Here is a 10,145-nt window from a genome sequence, read left to right on the forward strand (position 1 = left end):
CCACAGGAAAGGATGCAGGGCGTAATTGCGGGGTGTGGAGAAAGGAAGGGTCTGAGGAGGAGGAGGCCCGAGCATGTGTAGAGGTGGAGGGAGTTTGAAAAGAAGTAGGAGGAAAATACGGGGCAGGAGAAGAAAAAGAAGCAGAAGGAAACACATGCTCGGGGGGGTGGGAAGGGAAAGGTTGGCGGTACTGGCCACTCGTGTGGGATGGGGGTAGGTGTGGGATGGGGGTGGGGGTGGGGGTTGGGGGCGGTGCATGATTTCCCATGACCCGTTCTCTAGCATGATCTTGTACTCATGCAACTGCTCGGGCGTCATTGAGTCCATCAAACTGATCATGCTTAGCCCATAATGGTAGTTTGGGCTGCGTTGAAACGCCGACTCCGCCCCCTCCCAGCGGCGAATCAAGTCAGCACCAAACTCCATCTGATGTTGGGCAAAACCTTCTAGAGCGTCGGAAACGACCTCTACAAGGTTTGCATAATCAGCTCGATTTGGCCTACCGGATCTCTGCCTGCTCACCAGGGCTCTCAAATTTTGACGAAAACCTAAGAGCCTCTGTTGAGCGGAGGGACCCGGTAAGGGACTCGGATTATCCTGAGCCGATGCATGAGGGACAGGAGGGCTAGCGCTGGCGATCCGTTCCGGTTCCGCCTCAGGAGGTTGGTCAGGCTCCCGAGTGCTGCTGGCACTTCTGTAGAAAAAAAAAAATGAAAGTTAGGAATTGTTCTCTAAATAAAACATCCATGTTCTATGCCAGTGTTTCCCAACCAGTGTGCCTCCAGCTGTTGCAAAACTACAACTCCCAGCATGCCCGGACAGCCTTTGGCTGTGCGGGCATGCTGGGAGTTGTAGTTTTGCAACAGCTGGAGGCACACTGGTTGGGAAACACTGTTCTATGCTATGTCTACCGTATACCATAGGGGGCTGGTCAAAACAGGGAAGCTAAACGCTCTGCTGTCTCAGACAGCCCCTTAAATTCAGACGGAGAGAACAGTTGTCCATCTGACTGTGGGGGGCTGGCCAAAACAGGGAAGCCAAACGCCTCGCTGTCTCAGACAGCCCCTTAAATTCAGACGGAGAGAACAGTTGTCCATCTGACTGTGGGGGGCTGGCCAAAACAGGGAAGCCAAACGCCTCGCTGTCTCAGACAGCCCCTTAAATTCAGACGGAGAGAACAGTTGTCCATCTGACTGTGGGGGGCTGGCCAAAACAGGGGAGCCAAACGCTACCCTGTCTCAGACAGCCCCTTACAGTCAGACGGAGAGAACAGTTGTCCATCTGACTGTGGGGGGGGGCTGGCCAAAACAGGGGAGCCAAACGCTCCGCTGTCTCAGACAGCCCCTTTACAATTTATTTTTTGAACAGTTGTTATAAATATTTACCTTTTCGGTGCCATCGCCCTTCGTAGGAACCCCAGGGCCGCCGTATGGATGTAGGTGGCCCCTGAGGTTCCTCCGGAGCCACTCGGGGCCTGAACCTCCTTGTTGTAATCCCTCCTGAAGCGGTCCCGGATAGATCGCCAACGCGTTGTAACCAGTTTGACTATCGAAAAAAACAATAAAAACTAAAATCAGCATGATGAAGGAAAAGAACAATATTTTAAAGTATTAAAATACATATTGTTTTACTTACCATATTTCTCCTGAGCCGCCGCATCTAGATCCCCCCAGGTCTCAAAAACTGAAGCAGAGATGTCCCTCCAGAGCCGCTGGGTACGACGATGATCGGCGTGGTGGCGGTCGGAGTGGTCCCATAATGCTGGACGCGCCTCCACCAGTCGGATGAGGAGCAGGTTATCTATGCTCGGAACCCCGAACTCCTCATCTTCCCTGGTGGAGCCTACGGAACCCTGAAAAAAAGGAAATACAAAATTTAATGTAAATCCTAATACAAAATGCTAATTAAAACTACTTAATTCAATACTTACACGTCCACGACCGCCACGCTCATTCCCGCGGACTCTGGAGGCGACTGGGGGATCCTCGCTGGCGGCTCAAGGTGCAGATTGCTAAAAACAAATTTTTTTTTTTTTAGAAGACTGTACTTAAAAAAAAACTACCAAGGGTGTTATAATAAACGCACAGTAGTGAGACTAGGGTAGTTTTAATTTCAACACAGCTATAGTGCCAAGGTTCCCTGTACAGGACAATAAAACACAGACACAGTGCAGTAAAGTATAAACATTTTTTTATTTTTTTTACAGAAAATAAATAAAATAAATATAAACAAAAATTATATTTACAATTGTTCATAACGGTGAGGGGAGGTGGACTGTCGTGGGGTTGATGGTCTGGGGCTGGCAATGGTAGCCCCCCTGTCCTGGCGATCCACTGAGGTAAAACTACGGGCCACAGGAAAGGATGCAGGGCGTAATTGCGGGGTGTGGAGAAAGGAAGGGTCTGAGGAGGAGGAGGCCCGAGCATGTGTAGAGGTGGAGGGAGTTTGAAAAGAAGTAGGAGGAAAATACGGGGCAGAAGAAGAAAAAGAAGCAGAAGGAAACACATGCTCGGGGGGGTGGGAAGGGAAAGGTTGGCGGTACTGGCCACTCGTGTGGGATGGGGGTAGGTGTGGGATGGGGGTGGGGGTGGGGGTTGGGGGCGGTGCATGATTTCCCATGACCCGTTCTCTAGCATGATCTTGTACTCATGCAACTGCTCGGGCGTCATTGAGTCCATCAAACTGATCATGCTTAGCCCATAATGGTAGTTTGGGCTGCGTTGAAACGCCGACTCCGCCCCCTCCCAGCGGCGAATCAAGTCAGCACCAAACTCCATCTGATGTTGGGCAAAACCTTCTAGAGCGTCGGAAACGACCTCTACAAGGTTTGCATAATCAGCTCGATTTGGCCTACCGGATCTCTGCCTGCTCACCAGGGCTCTCAAATTTTGACGAAAACCTAAGAGCCTCTGTTGAGCGGAGGGACCCGGTAGGGGACTCGGATTATCCTGAGCCGATGCATGAGGGACAGGAGGGCTGGCGCTGGCGATCCGTTCCGGTTCCGCCTCAGGAGGTTGGTCAGGCTCCCGAGTGCTGCTGGCACTTCTGTAGAAAAAAAAAAATGAAAGTTAGGAATTGTTCTCTAAATAAAACATCCATGTTCTATGCCAGTGTTTCCCAACCAGTGTGCCTCCAGCTGTTGCAAAACTACAACTCCCAGCATGCCCGGACAGCCTTTGGCTGTGCGGGCATGCTGGGAGTTGTAGTTTTGCAACAGCTGGAGGCACACTGGTTGGGAAACACTGTTCTATGCTATGTCTACCGTATACCATAGGGGGCTGGTCAAAACAGGGAAGCTAAACGCTCTGCTGTCTCAGACAGCCCCTTAAATTCAGACGGAGAGAACAGTTGTCCATCTGACTGTGGGGGGCTGGCCAAAACAGGGAAGCCAAACGCCTCGCTGTCTCAGACAGCCCCTTAAATTCAGACGGAGAGAACAGTTGTCCATCTGACTGTGGGGGGCTGGCCAAAACAGGGAAGCCAAACGCCTCGCTGTCTCAGACAGCCCCTTAAATTCAGACGGAGAGAACAGTTGTCCATCTGACTGTGGGGGGCTGGCCAAAACAGGGGAGCCAAACGCTACCCTGTCTCAGACAGCCCCTTACAGTCAGACGGAGAGAACAGTTGTCCATCTGACTGTGGGGGGGGGCTGGCCAAAACAGGGGAGCCAAACGCTCCGCTGTCTCAGACAGCCCCTTTACAATTTATTTTTTGAACAGTTGTTATAAATATTTACCTTTTCGGTGCCATCGCCCTTCGTAGGAACCCCAGGGCCGCCGTATGGATGTAGGTGGCCCCTGAGGTTCCTCCGGAGCCACTCGGGGCCTGAACCTCCTTGTTGTAATCCCTCCTGAAGCGGTCCCGGATAGATCGCCAACGCGTTGTAACCAGTTTGACTATCGAAAAAAACAATAAAAACTAAAATCAGCATGATGAAGGAAAAGAACAATATTTTAAAGTATTAAAATACATATTGTTTTACTTACCATATTTCTCCTGAGCCGCCGCATCTAGATCCCCCCAGGTCTCAAAAACTGAAGCAGAGATGTCCCTCCAGAGCCGCTGGGTACGATGATGATCGGCGTGGTGGCGGTCGGAGTGGTCCCATAATGCTGGACGCGCCTCCACCAGTCGGATGAGGAGCAGGTTATCTATGCTCGGAACCCCGAACTCCTCATCTTCCCTGGTGGAGCCTACGGAACCCTTAAAAAAAGGAAATACAAAATTTAATGTAAATCCTAATACAAAATGCTAATTAAAACTACTTAATTCAATACTTACACGTCTACGACCGCCACGCTCATTCCCGCGGACTCTGGAGGCGACTGGGGGATCCTCGCTGGCGGCTCTAGGTGCAGATTGCTAAAAACAAATATTTTTTTTTTTAGAAGACTGTACTTAAAAAAATATATAAAATTACGATATCTATATATATATATACTTACTTCTTGACAGCCCCGGTCCGGGCTTGGTCCACCTCCCCTGGACGCTGGCGATTCGGCAGGTGAGCTGGCCATTGCTGGAGAGCCCTCCGCAGATGATGATGATGAAATCTATAATAAGAGCACATACTGATTAATGCAAGGAATCAAACAGTAAAAACTCCAAGTGTTGATTTTATACTTACCGGCCACTGAATACGGCGGCGGCGCCTTCTGGGTGGGTCACTCCAGTCTATGGATGTCTTCTTTGATGACATCTGTACGCAACAGAATACCAGACAAAATGCAGATAACGTTAAAGGAACTTGTAGAGCACTATTTCCTCATATATCAACAATTTTTTTTTTTTAATACTTACTTTTTAAAATATAGATCTGGGCTTGCCCACCGCAGATAGTTTGTTTGTTTTTCTTTTTTTGGGAACGACCCTAATAATAAAATGATTAAAAAAATGAATCCGACAGGAGCCATGCCCCCCCCCCCCCAACTGCCATAAACACCCCCAGAGACAGCAGCCCCCCACAATGACATCAGGCCCCCAGTTCCAAACAACCTTCCCACAGTGCCCTCAGCCCCCCCAATGCCAGCAGCTCCCACAGTTCCAGCCACAAACACCGCCGCAATGTCAGAAGCACCGCACAGTTCCAGCCACAAACACCGCCGCAATGTCAGAAGCACCGCACAGTTCCAGCCACAAACACCGCCGCAATGTCAGAAGCACCGCACAGTTCCAGCCACAAACACCGCCGCAATGTCAGAAGCACCACACAGTTCCAGCCACAAACACCGCCGCAATGTCAGAAGCACCGCACAGTTCCAGCCACAAACACCGCCGCAATGTCAGAAGCACCACACAGTTCCAGCCACAAACACCGCCGCAATGTCAGAAGCAGCGCACAGTTCCAGCCACATACACCGCCGCAATGTCAGAAGCACCGCACAGTTCCAGCCACAAACACCGCCGCAATGTCAGAAGCACCGCACAGTTCCAGCCACAAACACCGCCGCAATGTCAGAAGCACCGCACAGTTCCAGCCACAAACACCGCCGCAATGTCAGAAGCACCGCACAGTTCCAGCCACAAACATCATACCATTGCCAGCAGACCCCCCCCAGTTCCAGCCACACAGGCCCCCCCCAGTGCCAGAAGCCCCCCATAAAGGCAGCCCACACCACCAGTGCCAGCGGCTCCCACAGTTCCAGACACACACCCCTTACCAAGTGCCAGCAGCCCCCCCACCCTAGAAATAGAGAGATAGATAGATAGTAAAAAAAGAAAGATAGACAAACAGACAAAACTTCATACTTACCAGTCTCACCAAGTCGATAATCCAAAATGGCCGACGATGAGGGGGAGGGACAGGAAATTACTGGGCATGCGCAGAGACGTGAACGTTTTCGAACGGATCCGTGTCAAAGCGGAGCCAGGACAGACGGATCCGTCTCCATTGACTTCCATTGTAAGTCTGAACGGATCCGCACGCCTCCGCACGGCCAGACGGACATCAAAACGCTGCAAGCTGCGTTCGGGTGTCCACCTGCTGAGCGGAACGGAGGCTGAACGCTGCCAGACTGATGCATTCTGAGCGGATCCTTATCCACTCAGAATGCATTGGGGCAGTACGGATCCGTTCGGGGCCGCTCGTGAGCCCCTTCAAACGGAGCGCACGAGCGGACACCCGAACGCTAGTGTGAAAGTAGCCTAAGGCTCTGGCCTGGTGCACCTGCGCTACCCCTACACCCCTACGGAATGGCCTGCCTCTTCCTCTGCCTGTCATTTTCAACCCTGTGATAAAGTCCCTATAGAAGAGCAGTATTTGTGGAAGCAGGTATATATAACTGTATATATATACAGTACAGACCAAAAGTTTGGACACACCTTCTCATTCAAAGAGTTTTCTTTATTTTCATGACTATGAAGTCATCAAAACTATGAATTAACACATGTGGAATTATATGTATAACAAACAAGTGTGAACCAACTGAAAATATGTCATATTCTAGGTTCTTCAAAGGAGCCACCTTTTGCTTTGATTACTGCTTTGCACACTCTTGGCATTCTCTTGATGAGCTTCAAGAGGTAGTCCCCTGAAATGGTCTTCCAACAGTCTTGAAGGAGTTCCCTGAGATGCTTAGCACTTGTTGGCCCTTTTGCCTTCACTCTGCGGTCCAGCTCACCCCAAACCATCTCGATTGGGTTCAGGTCCGGTGACTGTTGAGGCCAGGTCACCTGGCGCAGCACCCCATCACTCTCCTTCATGGTCAAATAGCCCTTACTTTCAAAGTTTTCCCAATTTTTTGGCTGACTGACTGACCTTCATTTCTTAAAGTAATGATGGCCACTCGTTTTTCTTTACTTAGCTGCATTTTTCTTGCCATAATACAAATTCTAACAGTCTATTCAGTAGGACTATCAGCTATGTATCCACCTGACTTCTCCTCAACGCAACTGATGGTCCCAACCCCATTTATAAGGCAAGAAATCCCACTTATTAAACCTGACAGGGCACACCTGTAAAGTGAAAACCATTTCAGGGGACTACCTCTTGAAGCTCATCAAGAGAATGCGAATAGTGTGTAAAGCAGTAATCAAAGCAAAAGGTGGCTACTTTGAAGAACCTAGAATATGACATATTTTCAGTTGTTTCACACTTGTTTGTTATGTATATAATTCCACATGTGTTAATTCATAGTTTTGATGCCTTCAGTGTGAATCTACAATTTTCATAGTCATGAAAATAAAGAAAACTCTTTGAATGAGAAGGTGTGTCCAAACTTTTGGTCTGTACTGTATATATATATATATATACACTGCTCAAAAAAATAAAGGGAACACAAAAATAACGCATCCTAGATCTGAGATGTGTGATTTTGTTGTCAGATGTGCTGACAACAAAATCACACAAAAAAAAAAAAATGGAAATAAAATTTTTCAACCCATGGAGGTCTGGATTTGGAGTCACACTCAATATTAAAGTGGAAAAACACACTACAGGCTGATCCAACTTTTATGTAATGTCCTTAAAACAAGTCAAAATGAGGCTCAGTAGTGTGTGTGGCCTCGACGTGCCTGTATGACCTCCCTACAACGCCTGTGCATGCTCCTGATGAGGTGGCGGACAGTCTCCTGAGGGATCTCCTCCCAGACCTGGACTAAAGCATCTGCCAACTCCTGGACAGTCTGTGGTGCAACGTGACGTTGGTGGATAGAGCGAGACATGATGTCCCAGATGTGCTCAATTGGATTCAGGTCTGGGGAACGGACGGGCCAGTCCATAGCATCAATGCCTTCGTCTTGCAGGAACTGCTGACACACTCCAGCCACATGAGGTCTAGCATTGTCTTGCATTAGGAGGAACCCAGGGCCAACCGCACCAGCATATGGTCTCACAAGGGGTCTGAGGATCTCATCTCGGTACCTAATGGCAGTCAGGCTACCTCTGGCGAGCACATGGAGGGCTGTGCGGCCCACCAAAGAAATGCCACCCCACACCATTACTGACCCAATGCCAAACCGGTCATGCTGGAGGATGTTGCAGGCAGCAGAACGTTCTCCACGGCGTCTCCAGACTCTGTCACGTCTGTCACATGTGCTCAGTGTGAACCTGCTTTCATCTGTGAAGAGCACAGGGCGCCAGTGGCGAATTTGCCAATCTTGGTGTTTTCTGGCAAATGCCAAACGTCCTGCACAGTGTTGGGCTCTAAGCACAACCCCCACCTGTGGACATTGGGCCCTCATATCACCCTCATGGAGTCTGTTTCTGACCGTTTGAGCAGACACATGCACATTTGTGGCCTGCTGGAGGTCATTTTGCAGGGCTCTGGCAGTGCTTCTCCTGTTCCTCCTTGCACAAAGGCAGAGGTAGCAGTCCTGCTGCTGCGTTGTTGCCCTCCTACGGCCTCCTCCACGTCTCCTGATGTACTGGCCTGTCTCCTGGTAGCGCCTCCATGCTCTGGACACTACGCTGACAGACACAGCAAACCTTCTTGCCACAGCTCGCATTGATGTGTCATCCTGGATAAGTTGCACTACCTGAGCCACTTGTGTGGGTTGTAGACTCCATCTCAAGCTACCACTAGAGTGAAAGCACCGCCAGCATTCAAAAGTGACCAAAACATCAGCCAGGAAGCATAGGAACTGAGAAGTGGTCTGTGGTTACCACCTGCAGAACCACTCCTTTATTGGGGGTGTCTTGCTAATTGCCTATAATTTCCACCTGTTGTCTATCCCATTTGCACAACAGCATGTGAAATTGATTGTCACTCAGTGTTGCTTCCTAAGTGGACAGTTTGATTTCACAGAAGTGTGATTGACTTGGAGTTACATTGTGTTGTTTAAGTGTTCCCTTTATTTTTTTGAGCAGTGTATATAGTATAGAAGAATGGCGGCACTGACAAAAAATAGTTAGAAAGGTTGGGTGCACGTTCACTGGGGAATGAGCTGCTTACCCCTTGGTATATAAATAGAAAAACAAACAGCACTCCTGGGATCCACAAAAAAGGTTTTTCTTTATTCACCCATGTGATGCAATGTTTCGGCTCTGAACTAGAGCCTTTCTCAAGCCTTGAGAAAGGCTCTAGTTCAGAGCCGAAACGTTGCATCACATGGCTGAATAAAGAAAAAACTTTTTTTGTGGATCCCAGGAGTGCTGTTCGTATATATATATATATATATATATATATATATATATATATATATATATATTAGTAAAGAAAATATCAAATAGTATCATAAAATATCAGGAAATTGAAATCTAAATAGTTTAAGTTTTGAAATCTAATCAGTTTGAATCCTTAGTGCCTCTTAACAATCACTGCAAAGTAGTCATCAAATCAGCTGACAAATGCAATTGATCTCATTGAATTCCAATAAAAAGTGGTTATAAACAAGGTTAATGAATCCATGATTAAAATATTTTCTGACACATGCTGATGTCTGATCTTTGCATAATTGCATTAGTAAAGTTAAATGCTTTCCCATTTTTTGACACTGTACCGTGCTGGAGACGGGATGCAAAACTCCTGTTATAGTCAGTCAGCACAACCTGAATGAACCAAATGTGTCTTATTATGTGTGCTCAATTGCCTAGAAGAATTGTAATGATCACTGAGGGACATTTATCTTCTCAGGATTAGTGGTTTCTGATGTAGAGGTAACATTTTCCAATAAATAGTGAAACTCCGGTTTCATAGTGTTCAATGGCCCTTAGAGAATATTTCATTGCTTTTTCTGACCCTAATATAATAGGTAAAATACAAATGCTTTCTATATTCAATTATATTGGATAAACTTAGCTTCAAGGTTAAAATGAATGTCAGATTTTCTTTATTTACTAGAAGAAACCAACATTAGAAACCAATACAATTTTTTCCCACTAAATGAATATATATTGCTTTGGAAATCAGAGATACTTTGGAAATTGTATTAATGCATCTATGTGAAATAGTTTATTCATGCTTGTACATATTATGTTATTTGCATTACTGTACATTTAGAAATGAGCAAAATAAGCAACCAATGGTGACATTATCTAAAATACAATGAGATAAATTGAGCCTCGGAAGGCACCACGTAGATGGAATGAGAGGCAGCAGCAGCACAGAAGTCTGTAATATTGTAAGGCTTTACAAACTGGGAGCTGATATGTGCAGCACATTTTCTGTGCGTAAACAGGAGGTGGGTCACTGCTACTCACAGCTCTA

At 47.5% G+C, this 10,145-nt stretch overlaps 1 long non-coding RNA gene across 1 annotated transcript; it reads right to left on the minus strand.

The window, feature by feature from the left end:
- Window positions 1-3,757: 3,757 nt before the first annotated feature.
- On the minus strand, window positions 3,758-4,322 carry LOC120986992. The gene is made up of 3 exons (XR_005775867.1): window positions 4,282-4,322; window positions 3,987-4,203; window positions 3,758-3,896 (listed from the first exon to the last, which is right to left on the minus strand). It is a non-coding gene; the product is annotated as an uncharacterized LOC120986992 (long non-coding RNA).
- Between the last annotated feature and the right edge of the window lie 5,823 nt (window positions 4,323-10,145).

This window comes from Bufo bufo, chromosome 1 (genome assembly GCF_905171765.1).
Source record: "Bufo bufo chromosome 1, aBufBuf1.1, whole genome shotgun sequence".
Classification (NCBI taxonomy): domain Eukaryota; kingdom Metazoa; phylum Chordata; class Amphibia; order Anura; family Bufonidae; genus Bufo; species Bufo bufo.